This window comes from Sphaeramia orbicularis, chromosome 20, assembly GCF_902148855.1.
Source record: "Sphaeramia orbicularis chromosome 20, fSphaOr1.1, whole genome shotgun sequence".
Taxonomy (NCBI): Eukaryota; Metazoa; Chordata; class Actinopteri; order Kurtiformes; family Apogonidae; genus Sphaeramia; species Sphaeramia orbicularis.
Window position 1 is genome coordinate 43,728,581 of NC_043976.1, and position 24,163 is coordinate 43,752,743.

Below are 24,163 nucleotides of genomic sequence, written 5' to 3' on the forward strand. Positions count from 1 at the left end.
AGGTCCCTTCATAGATACATATCTCTGAATGTCAGCCATTTTCCCCAGTTTTTCATAAAGACATTTTCCTTTAACTTCGGTTTGTATGTAAGATGTTCCATGACAAGTATATCTGTGATTGAAACCCATTGTTTATAGAGGGTATGCACGTGATGTCACCGCTGGTGGAAGTCACCGCGGATCCACCCACTGAGTGACAGCGTTGGCTTCAATCCTGTCTAAACTTTAGAACAATATTTAATAAGAAATGGGGCAGAGCTGTTGTGAGATTGATTGTATTTTCAGGTTCTCAAAGCATGGGAGCTATCGTTTACAGACACCGAAAGACAAAGAAAAGAGAAGATGGATCCACAAATCCAGGAAACCAAACCTAGATCTGTGGGTCCTGTTTGGTGTCAGCTAACATTCATTTATGCTGTTTTTTGGGTCCAATCAGACCTGAAATGACCTGTTGTTTTGGCTAACGTTCCTTCTTAGTGCAGCTCTTGGTTTCATGATCAGATCTTCCTGGTTTTTTCTCATTTTGTGATTGTGAACCTTGTGCTCCTACATGATTAGTAAACTAACTGAAACTGAGGCTAAACTTGTTTTACAAATACAGGGAACTGGAGAAAAAGCTACGACGGAGTATTAGGACCACAGAAGGAAAGAAAAACTGTCACTACGAGTATAAAGTCATAAAATATCGATATAAAACCAGTAAGTTCTAAGAATAAAGTCGTAGTTGTAAAAAAAACCTCATAATTTAACAAAAATGTCATTCGTTTATGAGATTAAAGTCGTCATATTCTGACAATAAATCCATAATATTATCAGAATAATGTGTTAATTTAAACCAGGTGGTCTAAATCTGATAATTTCCCAGAATCCAGTGGTGCCCTGCTGGTCCACAGCAGTAGTATCTGTGTTGGATAAAGGACTGGATCTGAGCTAGACTCAGTAATCTGCTCAGTCCCAGTAGATCATGCATAGATTCACTGGGGTCAGTCCACGGTCTACTGGAAATGACCTTTGGATCAGCTGGTTCTGGGCCCTAGTTTTGGACCCTTTGGATCAGCTGGTTCTGGGCCCTAGTTTGGACCCTTTGGATCAGCTGGTTCTGGGCCCTAGTTGGACCCTTTGGATCAGCTGGTTCTGGGCCCTAGTTTTGGACCCTTTGGATCAGCTGGTTCTGGGCCTAGTTTTGGACCCTGGTTGTCAGTCCTGATGAAACCATGTATATTAGTTTCAGGTCCAAATAGCGCTGATCCCCTCCCCCCTGGATCAGGTCTGGATCCTCCATGTGTGTCCACATGTCAGTGTTCATGAACCACTTGTTCTTTGGTAGCTCGTACAGATCCATGTCCAGTCCAACTGTCCTTCATTTAATTTCAGATTTGACATTTTCCCTTTTCTCTGGCTGTGTTTACTGCTATACTCCGTCATGTTGAACAGGTTGGTTTAAGACACTCAGTCTGACTGAGAGGGGCGTGGCCTGGGGGGAAGTGACATATATGCATACCCTCTATTTGAGCATTTCCAAAACATGTGTGTGTGTGATCTGAATCCATGTGATTACACAATCTCCAACTCAGCTATTGTGTGTTTATTTGTTTACTTTTAATTTTAGGTGTGATAAAATAACAAATTAGATTTTTCCAATTAAATTCTCTCCGTTTAGGTGATTGTGACCCTGCAGCAGGTTTGATCCTGACAAACCAGATTCATTGGAAAACCCTAAAACCAACAGGAGCTCCACTACTTTTTTTTTCATCATTTCCATCCATTGTCCTGTTGATAGAAAAAGTGATGAAAATGCTCAGATAATCACAGCTGTTGCTTTAATTTAATAGATCTTCATTAATTTCCAAAATTACAAAAAATGTTTACCTGTCATCAATGAAGACAGTCATTTATAGTTTATCGTAATGCCTGTTAGTATCAAATGGATTATAAATAACAGCTCACACTGTGTTTTCTTCTTCTGCTGTCTGGATCAATGACTTCCTGTCTGCAATGATGATGATGGTGAGTAAAACACCACAAATATTTATTCATTTCATGTTTATATGCCAAAAAAGATCTATAGGTTTTGCTGTAACACGCTAACGACTGCATTCATTATTTATTCTGTAAAATATTATAAAATATGTAATATCATCCCCAAACAGTTTTATTCAGTATCATGCCTCTTTAAAGGCAGGAGGTTTCTATAGAACGATTCATTTATGAATAGATAAAGGAATTTAGTTTAGTTTCTTTGGAGCACACAGAATCATCAGATAACACAGAAACATACAAGGTCAAACGACATTTTTCAGCACTCGAAAAGGAGTGGGAAGAAGTAGAACTTATAAACGCCCACTGTCTTTATAAAAAACGAAAAAATTAATTCAGCTTTCTTTGCTTTTTTAAGACACTCTATCTATCTATCTACTATCTATCTATCTACTATCTATCTATCTATCTATCTATCTCTCTATCTATCTTCTATCATCTATCTATCTATCTATCTATCTATCTATCTATCTATCTATCTGTCTATCTATCTATAGGCAACACACAATATCTTATTTGATGCATTCTTCTATATTATAACTAGATATTCACTTATTCAGATGATGTTCTATATTTTTGTTATTATACTGGGTTTATTCATCCTTTTAAATGCACAAATTATTTAAACCTGCAGCAACAAAATAAGTGTCAAAACTGAGAATAAAAGAGAATAGAAATGATCAAATTGAATAAAAGTAGGAAAAATACTGAGGAAAAATAATCCACAATAAAAAACCAGACTGAGTAAAAATCTAACCAATATTTCAGGGACGATAAAATCCACATGCGCTCGGTTTTATCTAGTTTTCATCATGTTTTCGTCATATTCTCCGCATATTTACGTCGTTTGTTCAGTTTTATACACTTCTTTATTATGGCATAATGTCTGCGCACCGCCGCAGCGTGCGTCATGACATCACAGGGCTGCACCGGCGGTGTGACGTCACAGAGAAAAAGCATACCGGGAGGAAGAGGCGACCGTCCTGCACGAGGACAGGTAAAGATGCTTTGATTTAAAGATGAGTCGATCATAGAGAGATCCAGGTGATCGGTTTAGTGTCGATAATCCCAGAGAAGTAGGGCCGGGATTGGCTGAAGGAAACACCGGCACGAGCGGGTCATACTCTGCGTCTCTGCAGCGCGAGGACAGCAGCGGGTGTTTCCTGCAGCACGAGAGCACACACCGACAACACGCACGGGCACGCGCGCACACGGACACGCGCTCGGTTTGTCTCCTTTTGAAACGTCAGTTGAATCAGATGTAACGTCAGGTGAATGCGGTGGAAGGACACGTGGTCTGCATCGGACTCAGTGATCACTTCTAGAATTATCCCAGATCGATAAGTGATCGACCAAAAAAACCCCAAAATCTGTCTCCTATGGTCGCAGAAGACAGACTCATTTATAACTAATTTTAAAGGTTGGAAAAAATGTCATGTGTTAATGAATAGAAGTTAACAGGCAACAAAATGAACAAAAATGATTAAAAATACAACAAAGTGATGAAAACTCTTCGCAAAATACACAATTAAATTCACAAAATTTAACAAAATCTACAAAACTTAAAATAAACTAACAGCAACAAACTAAAGAGGACGTGATCATGGGACTTAAATATTTTTGTTGGTAACTGATGAATTTCTAAGAATGAAACAGATATTCAGATTATTAGATTTTGTCCTTAAATGTCACATTTCTCTTTTTCGACTTGATGAGATAAAATCAGGATCATCCATCGCTCAGGAGTCTGATGTGACAGTCAGACTCATTTTACTGGACATACATAATACAGTCAATTAAATGTATCACTCAGATAAGGACTTGAACACTTTATGTTACTGTAGTTTTGTTATAAGTTGATGTCACACCTGCTGGACCTCGTCTTCCACCTCTGCCTGTCCCATATGGACCGTCTCCATGGTAACTGTCACATTCACTGTCCCTTAGGTGAATCACCATGACGACAGAGCCAGGTGAGCCGCAGGAGGCCCGGCCCAGAGAGGCGGAGTCTTTCCCCGAAGCCGCCGCCCACTCCACACCCAAACAGGGTGGGCCATCCCAGAGCCATCCTCAAAGCTCACTGGGCGAAGACTCAGCCAGTCACCTGTCGTCGAGCAGTCGGATCGCCCGATCTCCAGCCAGGAACCCACTGAACTTCAGGACCATGCAGTGCAAGGTGGAGCTGCTGGACGGCACGGTGTTCAGCTGCACTATGGAGGTGAGACAGGTGGAGGAGAGACAGGTGGAAGAGAGACGGGTGGAGGAGAGATGGGTGATGGGAGTCAGGTGGAGGAGAGACAGATGGAGGTGAGACGGGTGGAGAGAGACAGGTGGAGGAGAGATGGGTGATGGGATCAGGTGGAGGAGAGACAGATGAGGTGAGACGGGTGGAGGAGAGACAGGTGGAGGAGAGATGGTGATGGAGTCAGGTGGAGGTGAGATGGGTGAGGAGTCAGGTGGAGGAGAGACGAGTGGAGGTGAGACAGGAGGAAGAGAGACGGTGGGGAGAGATGGGTGGAGGTTAGATGGGTGGAGGTGAGACAGGTGGAGCGGAGATGGGTGGAGGTGAGATGGTTGGAGGTGAGTTGGGTGGAGGTGGGACAGGTAGCGGGTGTCAGGGGGAGGAGACACAGGGGGATGGACAGGTGGAGGAGACACAAGTGATGGGTGACATGGAGAGGTGAGAGGGTGGAGGAGAACGGTGATGGGAGTCAGGTGGAGGAGACACAGGGGGAGGTGAGACCTTCAGACACAGTCTGGTGGTCTTCAGGGTCTGGTTCCCTTCAGACACAGTCGGTGGTCTTCAGGGTCTGGTTCCCTTCAGACACAGTCTGGTGGTCTTCATGGGTCTGGTTCCCTTCAGACACAGTCTGGTGGTCTTCATGGGTCTGCAGATGCACTAGGTTTCGTTTTGTAAAAGGTGGTTGTTTTGTGTTTGTGCAAAACGTTCTCGTGGTGTGCTGCTTTTTGAGAAGGTCTGCGAACACATCAACCTGCTGGAGCGAGATTACTTCGCTTTGAACTTCAGAGACGCAGACAACAACAAGGTACTGCTGTTCATCCATTTTCCTTTCGGCATCTGGGTCAAAGTTATTATCGTTAATGAAAACTAACAAAATGACGAAAAATAGAATTGTAAAACATTTTCGTTAACTGAAATAAATAAAAACTAGAATTAAAAGAAAAAACGATAACTAACTGAAACTGTATTGTGTGTTTACAAACTAACTAAACATAAAATTATGGATAAAATTCCCTTCGTTTTTGTCTTTGTCAACGTCGGATTGATATGAAAGCGATTTATTTCTCTCTCAGTTTTCTGTGCTGTCTCCATACGACACTTTTTGCTCCGTCACTTGTGTTCACTTTTGGTTTCCAGTCGTCTTCTGGTCCCCACTCTACCTGGAAACATGGAGACTAAAGCAGCAGAGTCCTGTCTGGGATTGATTGAATACGACGACAGAGAAGAAGAGAAAGAGACGACAAAACTAAAATTAATACTAAAACTAAACTAAAACTAAGCATTTAGAAAATAACAAAAACTAATAAAAACTATCAAACCTGCTCTAAAAACTAATTAAAACAAACTGAATTAGAGAAAAAAAAGTCCAAACTAAATAAACTAAACTAGAATGAAAAATCCAGAACTGTTATAACCTTGGTGTGACCTTTGACCTTTTCCTTCTAGAACTGGTTGGATCCGGCGAAGGAGATGAAGAAGCAGGTCAGAGGTCAGTGAAGGGGGCGGGGCTTATCACTTCCCACCTGTTTGCACTAAAGCCTTTTTTTGTATTTATTTAATTCAGTTTGTGATTCTGTTTAATCGTACTTAGTTAAATTTTTTCAGTTTGTTTCATTTCAGGCCTCGACACGAAGAAATCCCAGGGGTGTGTGAAATTCTGGTTCAGGGATTTTACGTCTTAGTTAGGGATGTAACTATTACTGGTATAACGATAACCACAGTAAAATTGCAGACGGTTAGTATTACCGTTTAAATTCTAATTATCATGATAACTGTGTTTGATTACTGCACTTTTAGGGGAAAAAACGCCTATGTAAAGATCTACTTTTATGTCAACTATTTGAGTATAGTTTTAATTTATTACAGTTTGATTTTCTATACCTAATATTTGGAACCAATATTCACTTTTAAAGTCTTTGAAAAGGTTCATTAAGCATCTGTGTGTTATTTGCAATAAAGTATATACATTTTTCAAATCGGATATTATATACTTTTTTTGGTTTTTTTTGTCCTTTTATGTTGACAAAGTCGGTTAAAGTGAAAAAAATAGACAGATTACAGATGAAGTTGTGCTGAAAAAACAGATCCAAACATGGGTATAGTAAACATTTGTTTATATAGTATATAAAGGCAAAATCAAGGACTGAAAAACAACAAATAGGCTCAGACCACTAAGGGTTAATATTTGAATGTTTCTGCAACAGAAGGGACATTGTGCCGATTATTTTATTTGTTTTTTTTTTTTTTAATACAACTTGCTTAAAATTTCAGTGTGTTATCAGTACTTTTGAACATTTTGAGCACAATTTCAATAATATCGCGATTAATCTAACTGTGATCATTTTGGTCACAATAACCGTGATATGAAATTTTCATATCGTTACATCCCTAGTCTTAGTTTTAGTCTTTGCTTCAGTCTTAGTTTCAGGTTTTTAGTTCCACCTTAATCCCTGTGCTCTGTCTTGAAGGTGTTCCCTGGAACTTTTCCTTTAATGTGAAGTTCTATCCTCCTGACCCCGCCAGCTCTCGGAGGACATCACGCGGTACGTCCCCACCTGTCCACACCTGGCTGTTGGACTGACCTCCTGTGGGTCTTCATCTTCTCTGTAGGGGCCAGATCCAGATCCAGCAGTGACACAGGAACACGTCCTGTTCAGTAGTCTCTGTGTTTAAACTCAATAACTGATCTGCATGTTTAATACATGTATGAATAGGTCTGAGGAAGAACTGTCACATGACACATGGTACAACTGACAGAAATAACATTTTGGGACAAAAACTACGAACATCATTTTATTCACTTTACTCAAATGTCTAAAACATGCTGTTCTCATCATAAATGGATCCTGAATGAAACGTAAGGCTTTAGCTCTGATGTTAAACTACAACTGGGATCAATATTGGATCAAAATGTTGAAATGAAATGCTTGGACCTTTGTTCATATCAAAATAACAGAGTGACTGGAACTAAAACACTACTAATATGATCATAAACTTTTATTGAACAGACATATTACAACTGAAGTGATATATACAGATAATATTAGAGAATATTGGACTAATAATTGGATTGGACAGAACCTTAGAATATTCAGGTTCTGTGAAGAATTAGTTCAAGAGATTCACAGACTGAAAATATCACTGATACAAGAACAATATTATTAAAGTTAATAGTTCATTTACATGTATGAGTCTGAACAAATATTATTTTACAGTTAATAGTGCATTGACATATGAGTCTGAACAAATATTATTAAAGTTAATAGTGTATTTACATATATGTCAGAAGTATGACTTTACATAATCAGTTATATCTTTTTTTCTACAACCGATACTGAAATGTTGTAAACAGTTCCATAAAATAGAGCTCTTAAGATAAAAAATGAGCCTATTTGATAGATGGTAGGTGAAACTTTAATTTTCGACACGATGTTCACTTTGGTTGGATCGGCCCATAGTTGGATGTTTTTTCCGTCCAAACCGTCCTAACCCACAGGACGTCTGTCTTTTAGATTCTTCTTGTACTTTCCTTTCCATCCACAGACTCCTGGAGGTTTAACGTTCCCGTCTGTCTCTCAGGTATCTCCTGTGTCTTCAGCTCAGACAGGACATCATTTCTGGTCGACTCCCATGTTCCTTGCCACTCACCTGTTCTCGGCTCTTACACCGTCCAATCGGAGCTCGGAGACTATGACCCTGGTAACTGAAATCTACTGTAGAGTTCAACAGAATTTTATTTTTTATTTTATCTATTGAATAATAAGACAGACCAGAAAACAAAAAACATTTATTTTTTATTTTTTTATTAATTTTTTTTTTATTGATTTATTTCAAATGGAAATGATACAAGCTTCCTGATTCCTACAACTGGCTTCTTTGCACAATATAATATAGAAATGAAAATTCAAGGAAGCATAAAATAATGATACATGCAAAAAGAAAAAGAAAAAAAGTCATATTCAAAAGGAGTGAGAAGAAGCATAACTTATTAGCTCTCACCCCTTTGTCTAAACCAACAATATGTACATATATATGTACATACATACCAGTGGCGGCCGCTCGTCTTTCAGACAGGGGAAGCTCATTGTCGGCTTACATAAAAAAAATTGGCAAGTTATTTAAACATAAATTCGTCCCTCCGTTCCTTTTTAAGAAAGGTCAGTGACCTTATCGTACCAAGTAGGCGTGTTTTCCAGGGACTGATAGCTAGTTCACTCCGACCTAGCCAACAGTATGACTGATTTAACTATCTACAAAATGATATTAAACTTGAACAAGAAATGATTAAATTATGGAACTGAAACAAGAAAACGTTAAAATTATGTTAAATTGAAACAAGGAAGTACAATGAGTGTGTTTTATTTACACTGCAAGAAAAACGAGTAATTTGGTAGTGGTTTCTCTCTCGATTTCCCAGCAGAATGTGTGACGGTATTAAACTGAACTGTGTCAGTGAAGGCGCAGATCTGAAAACAGCTGTCAATCAAATGGGTTTCAGCCTTTGGACTGATCCTCCAATCAGCACGTGGAAGCTCAGCGTCCAACCCGGCAGAGCTCCGCCCAGCTCCATTCACCCCCAGAGATGCCGAGCGTCCGGGGGCGGGACAACATGGTGTCATTTATCCAATTAGTGTCCAGTTTAGAGTCAATGAAAAAAACCAGTTCCACTCAGTCCCATTGACGTGCATGGACGCTGAGCGTCTACAGACAAATGCACTGAGCAGAGATGGAGGAGAAGTGAACAACATCCAGTCTGATGATTTGTGGTAAAGCTGATTCTGAACGAACTCATCTGTGAGATGAACGTGTTCCAACACATTTGGAGTCAATGAAACGTTAAACACAACCGAACAGATCTGACCATTTAATTTTAAGGGAAGCCGGGCTTCCCTTGCAGTCTGTGAGAAATCGGCTCTGATCCATAAACACATATATACACACATATACATAAAAACATTACAGATGAGACGTAAGAAAAGAAAAAACATGAATGAGGAAATAAAACCCATCCAAACATTCATGAACATCATACTTCAGTTCATGTCATAGATCTCGTGCGGGGGTGTCAAACTCATTTTAGTTCAGGGGCCACATTCAACATGATGTGAAGTGGGCCGGAACAGTCAAATAATAACAGTAATATACAAATAATGTAAATAACCCTAAGTATAACTGCTAAATTCACTTCTGTCATTATGTCTTGGCGTATTGTTTTTATTTTGGCTACGTAATGGGTAACTTCCGGTTTAGACGTAGCGGACTTTTATTTTGAAGAGTAACTTCCTATCCTAACAGAAGGAAAAAAAAAAACAGTTAAAAAACGTCAAAGAAAGTTCGACACAGAGTCAATTCATTGTTTTGTATTAGCTGGCCTTCTGAAGAGGCACAAGGTACGTTGTGTTAAATGTAGAGATGTGACTGAATATTTTGTGTCTCACTAGTTTATTAATTTGACATTTATGCTAGCGAGCTAAGCTAACGTTTATTGTTAGGTTTCAGTCAAGCTAATCCTCATAATTATTTGCTAATGTGAATTTGCTGCTACAGAGTAGACATGTAAAATTTTTCCTATTATAAGTAAATGGGAAAAAAAATCATAAAAAAATTGTAGTTGGGAGGGTAATTACACTGACAGATCACAGTGGATGTATAAATACACAAAACATTTAATAACAGGCAGAATATGAGTAAAATTACAATTAATTTTCCTTAAGAAATTACAGGTTGTTCACATTTTTTCAGGTTTTCCCATTTTTTTGGTGAAATGATAGTTTGTAAGTGTAACCATTTTCATGTGATGTTATTTTTTTTTTAAACTACAACAAAGAGAAAAATTTGGAGATGTCATTATTTATAGGTTATTATGATAGTATTGTACTGGTCTGACCCACAGGAGATTGAACTGGGCTGAATGTGGAACCTGAACTAAAATGACTAATATCTTCAGTGCAATTTTTGCATTTCACAAATTTATCCTAGGGGCCAGATTGGACCCTTTGGTGGACTGGTTTTGGCCCACAGGCCGTATTTGACACATGTGGTCTAGTGGATCAGTCAGTTCTAAGACGCCCCCTAGTGGACAAAGGGAAGTGAACTGGATTCCTTCCTGTTGGTTTTGTTTTTAATGGATGTTCATTCACTGTTTTCTTTACAGATGAGTGTGGTTCAGATTACATCAGTGAACTGTGTTTTGCTCCAAATCAAACTAAAGAAATGGAGGAGAAGATCATGGAGCTTCATAAAAGTCACAGGTTTGGACATTTTATAACAAATTTGAGATAACACTTATAAAATGGTCTCAAACATCTGAATTGTGTCTGGTCATTTTTGTTTCAGAGGAATGACGCCTGTTGAGGCTGAAATGCATTTCCTTGAAAATGTCAAGAAACTGTCGATGTATGGAGTCGACCTGCACCATGCGAAGGTAACACAATCAGTGTGATGATGATGATGATTTATCAGTATTATAGAGCTTCATCATCACAGGAAGTTGTTTCTCTATTTGTATTTCACTTGAGGCTTAAACCTAGATTTTTTTTAGTCCTAGATTAAAAAGATGTAACCTCTGATGGTTTGTAAGATTGATGATGATAATATATGTATGTGGGTTTGTGATATCAGGTACAGTAGAAAATGAGGCTGACAGTGACCATCTGATCTGGGAATCACAAACAGTGAATTTGACTTTATAGTGTGTTTGACATGAATAGATCCACGTTTCAACATTAACTCCAGCTCATGCTGGTCATGGAGTTTCTGGACAGTGTGTGTTGAGAAAATACAGAACACCTCAGAAACTGACTAAAACTGATACTATTTTTGCAAAGACAAATTCTTCCATTAAGTTTTGAGGTCACGCATGTTCAGATTAAGTGATATAAGATCTACGTCCAAGCTAAGACAGCAATAAGTGATTTTTAAAACAACATGTATTTTGTGTTGCTGCTTTTCTGATCAATAATCCGATCAATACCATAGCCATGCCCTCTGTTTGCAAAGCGAGCCTAATGATTTTTCCACAATGTGTGTTTTATTTGGGCTCAGAGAACTGATCACACTGATCACAGATCAATCAAACCTCTGAAAACGTGGCTGTAGAAACAGGCTGTGAACGTCCAGTCTGTCAGTGAGCCCTTTACATCCACACTCATACTCCCATCGTCATGGGATTTCTGGAGTTATCAGATATTCAAGGGATCATGTAAACCACAGGTGTCAAATGAGGCCCTGGGGCCAAATCCAACCCACCAAAGGGTCCAATCCAGCCCTTTGGATGAGTATCGTGTATCTTTAACATATCGGATCAGAGATGCTGTATTGAGATGAGCATCATGTTGGCCTGACAACTAAGATTCCCAACCCTACTGTATACAAGTTAATCTGATTTATTTAGTTCTGTTACATTTGAACATGTGGAAAAGCTATTAAAATCGTAGAAAACCGAAGTCACATAGTTAAACATGAATGACTATTGTAATTCATTGTATTATGGGATGGACCAGTCCTCCAACCACCGACTGCAGACGGTCCAAAATGCAGCTTCTGTCTGGAACCAGAAACTGGAGCACATCAGCCCCGTACTGGCTTCCTGTCACTGATAGGATCCAGTTTAAGATTTGATTGTATGTTTTTCAGTGTCTGAATGGTTTGGCAGCCAATGGTTTGGCTCCTGTTCTTTAGTTGTCCCGCCTCTTCTGCCTGTTGAGTGGATGTCGTCTCAATTCCTCCCTCTCCCTCTTTCTTCTGACGGATCTCGTCTCTGGCCAACCTATTCGTTTAGTTTTTATTCTTTGACCAAAGTGTCACTACATTTAGTCAGTCTTTTTGCTCTTATGAATTACTTTTTTTTCAGTTATCCTTTAGTTTTCATCATATATATATGATATGCATAATATGTGGATGATGAAGACTATGACGAAAAAGATTCCTCAACAAAATTAACACTGGATCAAAGCACCTAGTTTTAGATTTGACCTTAAACTCTTCTGAAGACTAAAGGGGACAGATCTGTTTCTGTTCAGGTCCTAGGTTCTGCAGCATTCTGACCCGTAAAGCACATGTTCACAGTCCATTAAACACTTTAAATCTGTTCTTAAGATGCACCTATTTACACTGGCTTTAAGACAATGTGTAACTTTTATTTGTTTTATCTTCTGGTTGTGTGTTTAGATCCTATTTATCCTATTATTCTGTGTCTGTTTTGATGTTAGTATATCTTATATTTATTCTTAGTCTTACTAGTTTTAGCATATGTTGTATTTTTTTAAATCTATAACTTTGCTCAGCACTTTGGCACTTTGCATTGTTTTAAAGCTGCATATGACTTTTATCACAACTTTTTCATCAAATCTGTAAATTCTGAGTCATAGCCAAAGTATCATGAATCTGTAAGTCTCTCTGTGATTACACACCTGAATCTCTTCCTTCATGGTGAACAATTTCGTAGTGTACTCCACCATTACAGTCCATTTGTTTCAAACAGAGCTGGTAGGTCACTCAGGCATTTTTGGAAATTTGTCATGATGTGCATTGTGGGAAGCGGAGCTCCACACAACATTATGTTCGCAGTGGTAACAAACACGGAAACGGCTTCATTGTCTCTTCCTACTGCAGTTGTGTGGAGCTCCACTTCTCACAATGCACATCTCGACAAATTTCCAAAAATGCCCGACTGACTCTGTTTGTAAACAATGGACTGTTAATGGTGGAGTACACTACGAAATTGTTCACCGTGAGGGAAGAGATTCAGGTGAGTAATCACGGAAAGACTTATGAATTCATGATACTGAGGATTGACTGAGGTTTGACAGATTTGATGAAAATTCGTGACGAAAGTCATATGCAGCTTTAAATGTGCTCTGTAGATAAACTTGACCTTGACCTTGACTATGTACATACATATACCGAAAGAAATCCAATAATAGACTGGAGCGTCTAAACCAGGGTCTTCCATTATGGCATTTCTTAAGTCCATGTGAATGCATCAGATCTGATTATTCCTATTATCTGATTACTGCCAGTCGTCTGATTTTTATGATCATGTAAAGAGGCTCAGTAATTATACTTTTTTTTTCTCTTTTGTTCAGACAAGGTATAGTTTTTTAGATGTTACCTGCTTGACAGTTTCGACTGTGACTCAGACACAGACACGTGCCACTGGTGAGTCTCATCTCATTTAGAGACAAAGCAGTGTCAACGAGGCCATGGACCCAGTGTTCAACTGGATGTATGTGTACATGCCCAGTTCATAGTGGAATGGAATACAGATCCAGTTTATCTGAGGGCAAGGATGGGTTTGAGGATGAAGAATGATTTGCAGTAGCATTAGTGTGCAGTTAAAAGGTGAACACAGACATAAATACGTATGGAGGCCAACTCAGCTGCTGTATTCTATGTCAACACTATGGGAGTGTCCTGTAAACACACAGAAGTGAACGGGGCTGTTTTTCATCATGAAAACCTCCATTTACTCTGTTTCCATTGGTTATGACTTTTTAATTTTAGGACAGGTCCGATGGACTATTGCTATCATGTCGTCCATCATCCGTAAACTATTTTTCAAGAATCTTCTTCTCCAAAACTGTTAGTCAGAATGACTTGTTTGTTCAAAGAATTGAGAAATATCGATTTTTTTAAAAATTTTTTATACGTTTTTGAAATTTTAAAAATCCCCATTGGTTTATAATGGGACACATTTGAAAGTGCTCTAACAGTTGAAGATATTAATTTACTCACTATTGGCAATAGATAAGATGTCAGATATGGGCTTTGATTTGGTGCCATGACCTTTGACCTTGACTGCCCTTCTACAAACTTCTTCTTCAAAACCGTCAGCCAGAGTCAATTGAAATTCATAGTAGAGGTTCCTTGGGGAAGAGTCTACCAAGTTTGTTCAAACAGTTAAGAAATATTGTTTTTTGAATTTTTATGAATTTTTGAAATTTTAAAAATCCCCATTTTTTATAATGGACACATTTCAAAGTGCTATAACTTCAAAACAGTTGTAGATATTGATATAATTGCTATTGGCAATAGATAGGAAGCAAGGTTATTATCGTTAACGAAAACTAACAAATGACGAAAACTAGAATTGAAAAAGCATTTTTGTTAAGTGAAATAAATAAAAACTATAATTAAAAGAAAAAATGATAACTAACTGAAGCTGTATTGTGTGCTTATAAACTAACTAAAACGTATAAAAATTATGGATAAAATTCCCTTAGTTTTTGTCTTTGTCAGTGTCGGATTGATATGAAATCAATTTATTTCCCTCAAGGAATTTTCTCTGCTGTCACCATACGACACTTGACGGTCCGTCACTTGTGTTCACTTGTGGTTTCCAGTTGTCTTCTGGTCCCCACTCTACCTGGAAACATGGAGACTTAAGTTGGGGGAAAGCAGCAGAGTCCTGTCTGGGATTTATTTGAATACGATGGAGAAGAAGAGAAGAGAAATAAAAAAAAAAAAAAAAAAAAACACTAAACTTAAACTGCATTTAGAAAATAATGAAAACTAATAAAAACTAGCAAACCTGCTTTAAAACAAACTGAATTATAGAAAAAAAAGTCAAACTAAATAAAACTAAACTGTAATGAAAATCCAAAACTATTAGAACCTAGATAGGAAGTCACATATGGGCTTTCATTTGGTGCCGTGACCTTTGACCTTGACTGAACATCAAAGGTCAAATGAATGTCAATTATTGTCTTTAAATATGTCATTGGACTAAAGGAGCCTTGGTTCTATTTTAGTTTTTATGAGTTTTTTTAATATATATATATAATTTTTGTGTTATTTAATAAACACAAAAATCAACAAAAATAACTTATTTTTGTTGGTATTCTTCTATTCTTCCTGCATCTTTGCCTTGGTTTTGTCTGTAAACGTGCCTCTTTGGATTCCATGGAGAATGTTTGTCCTCCAGAACCTCCAGCCCCTGGTTCTCCTCTGTGTGTCCACCGGATGCTTTGCCCTGTCCAATATGGTGGATGATCAGCTGATGGCTCTGTTAGCTCTGCTGCCTGTGACATGTAGACCAGCTGCTCTTCTGTTTATCTTTTTGTTTTGTCTGTTTACCTGTCTCTGTGTCCACCTGTCTGTCTGTCTGTCTGCTCACCTGTGTGTCTGTTTGGAGTAGATGGTAGGAAGCCGCTTTGATTGCTTGTCTTCAGCTCAGTCTGAGGTAAGACAGTATCCTCAGTGTTGTGTCAGTTAGTTCATTGAATCAGTCATTGATTACTGATTAGTTGTTATGTTTCCTCCTGTTAAGTGCTGGTCCATATGGACACGGTGTGTATTTTGTTGCCGTCAGTCTCCGGTGTGAAGCTGATCCGTTTGGCAACAGTGATGATAGTTTGTCAGATTCACTGTGTTTATCTAACATGAACGCAACAGGATGAAACATTATCCCGTTGATAACAGAAAGTGAGCTTCACACTCTGAGAGTTAGAGGGAAATGCAGTCCATGTCAGTGCAATCTATCCAATTACTTTAATAGTTACTTCATATTAAAAGTATTTTGTTCCTAGGAAAGGAACCTATTCAGATACACTGTAAAAAAATCTGTAATTTAACAGAATTTTCACTATTTATTTTACAGATTTTTCCTGTATTTGTAAGATATAGGAAAATATCAATGAAATGACAAAAGTAGACTGTTATTTTACATGTCAAATGAAAAATAACACGAAACAATTGTAAATGTGAATAACCAAAAAATTTCCATTTTTTAAAAGACATTTTTTTCTTTTTCACAGAAAAGTACAGTTAAAATACATTTGCAAATGTATTATAATTTCACAAATATTTATTTTTCTATTATGAGATTAAACTGTTAATTATAAGTTTTATACTGTAAAAAATAAATAAATTAATTAATTAAACGAAATAAAATTACTGACAATTAACCGTTAAAGAAATATTTGTTCTGTAAGTTTAACAAGACTTGTTTGTTAATTGACAAATATCTTGTGTAATTACTGGAGGTTTCACAACAAAAATGTTGAATAAATGTATTTTTGTGAATGTATAACATGTATAAGCACTGATGAACTGTCCAAATACAGTTTTTATCCGTGGATTGTACAACAGAGTCTCATTGAAATTATTATATATATAAGTAATTTGATTGTTTTAATACATGTAAATATTCTTTTTAAACATTAAAAAGTCAAAAAATATGCAAAATCTCATGTAAAGTTAGGGCAAAAACTGTATTTAAATTATGGAGAATTACCGTATTTTTATGAGATGGTTATTTTCCGTTATTTTACAGTATTTTTTGGCACCCCTGCTGTCGGAATAATACCATTTTTTTATGGGTTATTTTTTTTTACAGTGTAGGTCACATACATGCTTACAGACTTCCCATGATCTGGGGCCATGTGATACTGCTTCTTGCTAAAATCCCAGGATTGCAGAAGCTGTTATGTTGAGTATATTGAGTTATGTTGTGTGGCATGACTTGTATGTAGAGTCTATGCAGTAGAGATGTCGAACACTGACCACCCCATTGATGTTTACGTTACCCTGACCCTAACCCTGACCCCTAGACGGACTCAGGGTCCCACATAATGATGGACTGCACAACTTTTTGACCCTTAGTCCCATGTCATCTGGAATCAGTTTTGATGTTGTGAAGAAACACAATGATGCAAATTGGAAAATATATATAATTAGCCTCAAATACATTCAGATGATCCTGATTTGAAAATCTAAGGAGTACAAAAAGTTGTCAGAAAGATTAAGTTCAGATACGTGAAAACTACTGAAGTCCAGAATGAAGCGCTGTTAATGTAGAGCTGATGTGTGTTTTTAGGACTCAGAGGGCGTGGCCATCATGTTGGTGTGTGCAACAGTGGTCTGCTGGTCTACAGAGACAGACTGAGGATCAACCGATTCTCATGGCCCAAGATCCTCAAGATTTCATATAAAAAACAACTTCTACATCAAGATACGACCTGGAGAGGTGAGAGTGCATCTAACCCTAACCCTAACCCTGACCCTGACCTTAACCACAGAAGAAGTAAAAGATGTGGCTACGCAGGTGACTGATCTCTCTCTCTCTGTCTGTGTGTCTGTCTGTTTGTCTGTCTGTGTCTGCCTGCCTGTCTGTCTGTCTGCAGTTTGACCAGTTCGAGTCTACCATTGGTTTTAAGCTGCTGAACCACAGAGCGGCCAAGAGGTTATGGAAGGTGTGTGTGGAGCATCACTCCTTCTTCAGGTCAGTGTTAGTGTGTGTGTGTGTCCAGCAGGGGGCACTACACTCAGCTGGAATGGTGTAAATCCACCTTTTTCACCAAAACAGTTCAAGGCAGGATTAACCCTAAACCAAACAAGTGGATGGTTTAATAAAAAGGGAATCCTGCTGTTGTCACTGCAGCCTGTATTCTATGGAACTGTTAGATTCATTTCATAAAGTGCGATACAAATCCATGCTGTGGTCAAACATGGAGGTGCAGACATGGGTTACAGTCGACCTCTGTCTGATAAACAGATGAAGTCCCAAGTCCCTTATTAAGAGTCTGGTTTAGACCAGCTCTAAATGTCAAGTGTCATGAGAAAACATTTATGATTTGGTGCTACATAAATAAAATATGATTTGAACCCCAGCTTCAGCCTAGACATGTCAATAAAGGAAACAAAGCTCTTTTCATTGGACCTTTTCAGTTCTTTTAGGTCTGGGTGTCTCTGATCTTTGTGTGTTCCAAGGTTCTAATAGTTTTGGGTTTTTCATTGTAGTTTAGTTTTATTTAGTTTTGACTTTTTTTGTTTTTAGAGCGGGTTTGCTAGTTTTTATTAGTTTTCATTTTTTTCTAAATGCTTAGTTTTAGTTTAGTTAGTATTAATTTTAGTTCAGTCGTCTCTTTTCTCTTCTTCTCTGTCGTCATATTCAAATAAATCCCAGACAGGACTCTGCTGCTCTCTCCCAATTTTAGTCTCCATGTTTCCAGGTAGAGTGGGGACCAGAAGACGACTGGAAACGATAAGTGACAAGAAGTGACAGACCGTATGGTGCAGCTAGCTAAAACTGCTAGAGTGACATAACCTAATAATCGCTTTCGTATCGATCCGACATTGACAATGACAAAAACGAAGGGAATTTTATCCATAATTTTTATACATTTTAGTTAGTTTTGTACGCACACAATACAGTTTCAGTTAGTTATCGTTTTTTTTCCTGTAATTATAGTTTTTTTTTATTTATTTCAGTTAATGAAAATGTTTTTTCAATTCTAGTTTTCGTCATTTCGTTAGTTTTCATTAATGATAATAACCTTGGTGTGTTCCACATCCCTCTCCTGGTCTGCTTTCAGGTTGGTGTCACCGGAGGAACCCCCAAAACGGTTCCTTTCTCTGGGCTCCAAGTTCCGGTACAGTGGGCACCCAGATCCAGACCCGCAGAGCCAGCGCTCAGATCTCTAGACCTGCACCACATTTCCCACGATGCGTCAGCAAGAGGAACATTCTGAGCCGCAGCCTGGATGGAGGTACTGGTCCGGTAACCATAGCAACTCTGTGTCGGACAGTTGTTTGTGGAAGTTGTTGGTGATCAGAGTTCTGATTGGTCCTCAGCTTCGAGGTCCATGCCAAGCTCCTCTCTGATTGGCTCTCCAGCCAATACAGTGTCACTCAGAGCCACGGGGTCACACATTCAGGTAGTCCTGCTCTGTGATTGGCCACCGCTCTCAATGCTTCACCCCATTTAGCTTACAGGGAATGCTGACGCTCTGAGGGGCTGATTTTCTTTAAATACCCCAGAACATGTGTTTTGTTTATGGCCAATCAGCTGTCAGATTGTAGCTCTTTTAACTTTATGAGCTATTTAACCTTCATTTCAGCATCATTTTAGCCTTAAGTCTGTTTTTAGTTCTTTCAGTTTTATTATCTCTTTTTGTTTTATTACTTTTTCAGTCTTAACTCTTTCAGATATATTAGCTTTTACAGTTCTTTGTCAGCTCTTTTAGCTTCATTTACTCCTTTACTTTTCTTACCTGTTAGCTTGATGCTAACGGTTAGCAGTGCACTGACTGCTGATTGGCTGCTGCATAAACATACTTGACCAGCCTGCAGTGCATGGCTGCTGAGCTGCCAGCTGAGTGTGCTGTTGCTGCTGATGATCATGTGACACACCACTGGTTGCCATAGTTACCTGACAGCTGGTGTTTTTGCATGTAGATATGGGCACGGGTCTGTACGGAGCGTCCAAAGGTATTGCAGTCAGCGACCTGATCTTCTCAGTAACACCTGAGAAGATGGGGAGGAGAGGAGGCCTTTGGAAGGTAAACGAACCAAAGTGCAGACACTTGTACAATCCATATATGATCTGATTTAGCGACAGCTAGTTGTGACGTCCAAGGTTATTATCGTTAACAAAAACTAACGAAATGACGAAAACTAGAATTGAAAAAACATTTTCGTTAACTGAAATAAATAAAAACTATAATTACAAGAAAAAAACGATAACTAATTGAAACTGTATTGTGTTCTTACAAAACTAACTAAGTTGTATAAAAATTATGGATAAAATTCCCTTCATTTTCCTCGTTGTCAATGTCGGATCGATACGAAAGCGATTTATTTCACTCTAGCAATTTAATTTTGACGGTCCGTCACTTGTGTTCACTTGTGGTTTCCAGTCGTCTTCTGGTCCCCACTCTACCTGGAAACATGGAGGCTAAAGTTGGGAGAAAGCAGCAGAGTCCTGTCTGGGATTTATTTGAACACGATGGAGAAGAAGAGTAAAGATGCGACAAAACTAAAATTAATACTAAAACTAAACAAACTAAGCATTTAGAAAAAAATGAAAACTAATAAAAACTAGCAAACCTGCTCTAAAAATGAATTAAAACTAACCGAACTAGAGAAAAAAAGTCAAAACAAAATAAAACTAAACTGTGTGTGTACATGTGATGCTGAAAACATCCACCCTCTTGTCTCAGTGGAGGAGGTGCTGCTGGTGGAGGAGGTCCAGGAAAAGCCTGATGAACACAAGGAGGATTTTCTGCAGGAGGCGGAGGAGGAGGAGGAGACCAGAGTGATGGAGGTTTCTCAGCAGAGCCCTTCGACTCCTCCGAGACAGGACACCAAGGTGAGACAGCAGATCACATGATCACCTGATAGGGCGGAGTTCAGGTGTGACTCTGGTGTGTTGTTTGTGTTGTATCCAGACGGAGATCACAGATACAGCGGTGGACGGAGAGCTGACGGCCACCGAGGTACGAATGATACATACACGGTACATTAGAATACAAACACTCCATTCTAAGTCATAGAGTATATTATAACACATAAAGGAGTTAATGACACAGAATCCTCATTCTCCCAGGCCTCGTCTAAACTGACATCATTTGAGATGTCCATATCGGAGTGACAACATGGTCAGGAGAAGTGATACTTAATAGGATTGATTTTGGGTATAAAATGTTTTATTCTACAAATTTCAAACGAAAAATTCTGAGGAATGGTACTTTTATAATGTTCCAAAGTTATTACAAATTTTCAATGTGTGCGCTGCTTGTGATGTGGCACACATCCAGTCGGTAGTGGAGTTCCTGCCACACTCGCTGCAGGAGGTGGTGTGGAACATTCTCCAGAGCCTCAGTGATTCTCCTCTGGAGTTTATCTACGCAACAAGGTTCTAATAGTTTTGGATTTTTCGTTATAGTTTAGTTTTATTTAGTTTTGACTGTTTTTTTCTCTAATTCAGTGAGCTTTAATTCGTTTTTAGAGCAGGTTTGCGAGTTTTTATTAGTTTTCTTTTTTTTTTCTAAATGCTTAGTTTTAGTATTAGTTTTAGTGTTTTCATATCTTTTATCTTCGCCGTCGTATTCATATAAATCCCGTACAGCACAGTGCAGTGATGGTGCGTTCCCAGAGGCCTTGTTTCTACAGCTCCACGATCCGACCACGTTCAAAGAGAGAAAGTTTTTGATCCTTTTCCATCAGGAGGTCATGACAGTGGGAATACCTGAAACTAAATGACACTGAATCCACAATTATGTACGGCACTTTTAAAGGCTGTGGTCTTAAAACTTTGAATCAACTGATGAACAGACTATTTCAGTGTAATTTTTGTTTTCAATCAGTTTCTTACTCTTACAGTTTAATTATCACACACACACACACACACACACACATATATATAAAATTAATTTTCATGTCTTCATGTGTGTGTTTCAGTCTGATCAGGATGAAGATTTAAAAACTCAGGTAAATCTGTTCTTCTTAATCCTGTGTATTTTCTTGTTGTTACGTCTGGATGAGAATCTGTGTTTTTGGTCACAGTTCTGATGATATTAATCCCAATGTTTGTCCTCAGTCTAAAGTACAGAATACAGCACAGACAGAACTGAACCCATCTGTCTCCAAAGTTTATGGACAAACAAAACCAATTACATCAAATGGGTTCCACTGAAAACTGGTTCATAAGTGGGTTCACTGGCCTATTCACATGGACAGTAACAGTAAATTAGTATTCACATTTCAATACAAATCCATATATTATTCTGTTATTATTCCTTTATATTTGTCTTCTTTTAAATATCAGCATAATATACAAACATTGGTCTGTCATGAAGCTGAAGACTCCTTCAAATATTCAGTTTAACCTAAATATTCAGCACAAACTGTCCACTCACCTGTCTGTCCACTCACCTGTCTATCCACTTACCCCCCTGTCCACTCACCTCTCTGTCCAGTCACCCATCTGTCCACTCACCTGTCTATCCCCTTACCCCCCTGTCCACTCACCCCTCTGTCCAGTCACCCATCTGTCCACTCACCTGCCTGTCCGCTCACCCATCTGTCCACTCACCCGTCTGTCCACTCACCTATATGTCCACTCACCCATCTGTCCACTCACCCGTCTGTCCACTCACCTATATGTCCACTCACCCATCTGTCCACTCACCTGCTTATCCACTCACCCGTCTGTTTACTCACCTATCTGTCCACTCACCCGTCTGTTTACTCACCTATCTGTCCACTCACCTGTCTGTCCATTAACCTGTCTGTCCTCTTCAGGAGACATTGGGAGTCCTGAGGAGGACAAACCTCAGAGCACCATCAGTGCTCTCAGACGGTCCTTCTTAGAGGGTGGAGACGTACCTGGAGGGCTGACAGAGTGGGACAAACGTCTCGCCTCGTCCCCGTTACGACGCCTCGATGACTCCCCGATGATTGAACCGCTGGAGCTGGACGAGGTGAGTCCCCCTCTGCTGGTCAACCTGCTGTACAGTTTGTGTGTTTCTGCTCTTGTGTGTGAATTGATATTTTCCTGGTGTTAGGTTTTCTTTTTTTTTTGGTCATACGGGTTTAGAGAAGTGTTCCATAAATTAAAGTATTTCTCTGTCTGTCTATCCGTCTGTCTTACTGTCTCTCAGGACCTCCCAGACAGCGGTTCACCCCGGTAGGTCAGCTGAGTGGTCATGTGACTACTTAAAATCAGTGAGTGTGTGGTTGATATGACTCATGCACTCCAGTTGCGTGGGGTTATGACAAACGGTGCTCCCTCTCAGCCAATCAGAGAGAGCTACACCCTGGGGCAAAGTTACGACACTGCCTCTGGCAGGGTCATCACGGTGACAGCGAAGGACGACAGCTCAGATGTTGTCATGACGACGACACACATTCAGAAGGGGATGTCAGCGGTCAAAATCATCCCCTTGTCCACTGCTGATGATGTCATCACAGGTGGACCATTGGCCACCGTTCAAGAGCTGAAGACACCACTGTCTCCACTACTAGGAGGCGGAGCCACAACTTTGAGCCCTGCCCCCCGCAGGGTTACCTAACTGGGTGGACGTCTCCCTCCACAGGCCGAGTGGTACGATGACCATCAGACCTTCAGCTGGTTTGTGGTCAGCATGGGAACAGCATGAGGATCTCCATGACAACAGAACATTACCCTGCAGCACTATTTCAGTTGGACCTTTAAAACTGAACACTGAGCTGTTACCTAGCAACCACAGGGCTGTAGTTCAGTTAGCTGAACTCAGGGAATGTTACACCTGAGTGGAGTGCAGTGAGTACAGGTGTCCAGCAGGAGGCAGTGTGGAGCTTCGTGTTCAGTTTGAAACCCCCTCAGCTTCTTCCTCACCTCCTCTAAGATGCCAGCTTCCCCCCTGGGATGTAAACAGTGAGAGCCAATGTGTTTCTGTTTGATTTATCTCATCATTTGATTTTCTGGGGGGGTTGGGTGGCGAAACTTCTTTGTGTTCACTTCCTGTCAGTAGACACATTTTATTTTGGTTGATCTTTAAATCAGTGATTAGTGGTTTTCATGGTTTAACCCTGATGTTTGCATCACCTCCGTCCCCTCTGCATCAAACCATGGGACCAGTCCATTGGTTTGGATTAATGTTGGCTTTACTACCGTTCTTATATGACCTATAGCACACTAATGACACGCCCACCCACTCTGGCCACACCCCTGCATGGCTGCAGCCTGGCTGTCAGTTTATTAATCTGACCTAATGCCTCCCTGTTGAATTGTAACCTACCTCTGTCTGTCTGTTTTTTGTTTAGCCTAACCCACTTTAGAGGAAATGTCTCCTGAGCTGACAGCTCTGCTGAAGTCGGCCACGAGAACAAAAACCTTCAGAGAAACACAACCTTCTGAAGGTCTGTCTGTCCTACTGTCAGTCTGTCCACATCTGTGATGATGTTTTAGAAAATAGATCTGAAGAACTTCTTCTCTCACTTCTGAGCTCATTACAAAACCCTGTTGGGACAAATTAATCTATGTATAATTAGATTAGATTAGATTAGATTAGATTAGGATCTGATCTCTGACTTGTCGCTTTCAAAAAAAAAGTACTCTCTAACACTGAGTTGTTTCAGGAAATATCTGCATCCCCATGAAACGCATTTAATTAATTGGTT

At 39.3% G+C, this 24,163-nt stretch overlaps 1 pseudogene; it reads left to right on the top strand.

Moving 5' to 3' along the window:
* The first annotated feature begins 2,988 nt into the window (after positions 1-2,988).
* The window catches only part of LOC115411088 (protein 4.1-like), a 30,905-nt pseudogene continuing 9,730 nt past the window's right edge, over positions 2,989-24,163 (top strand).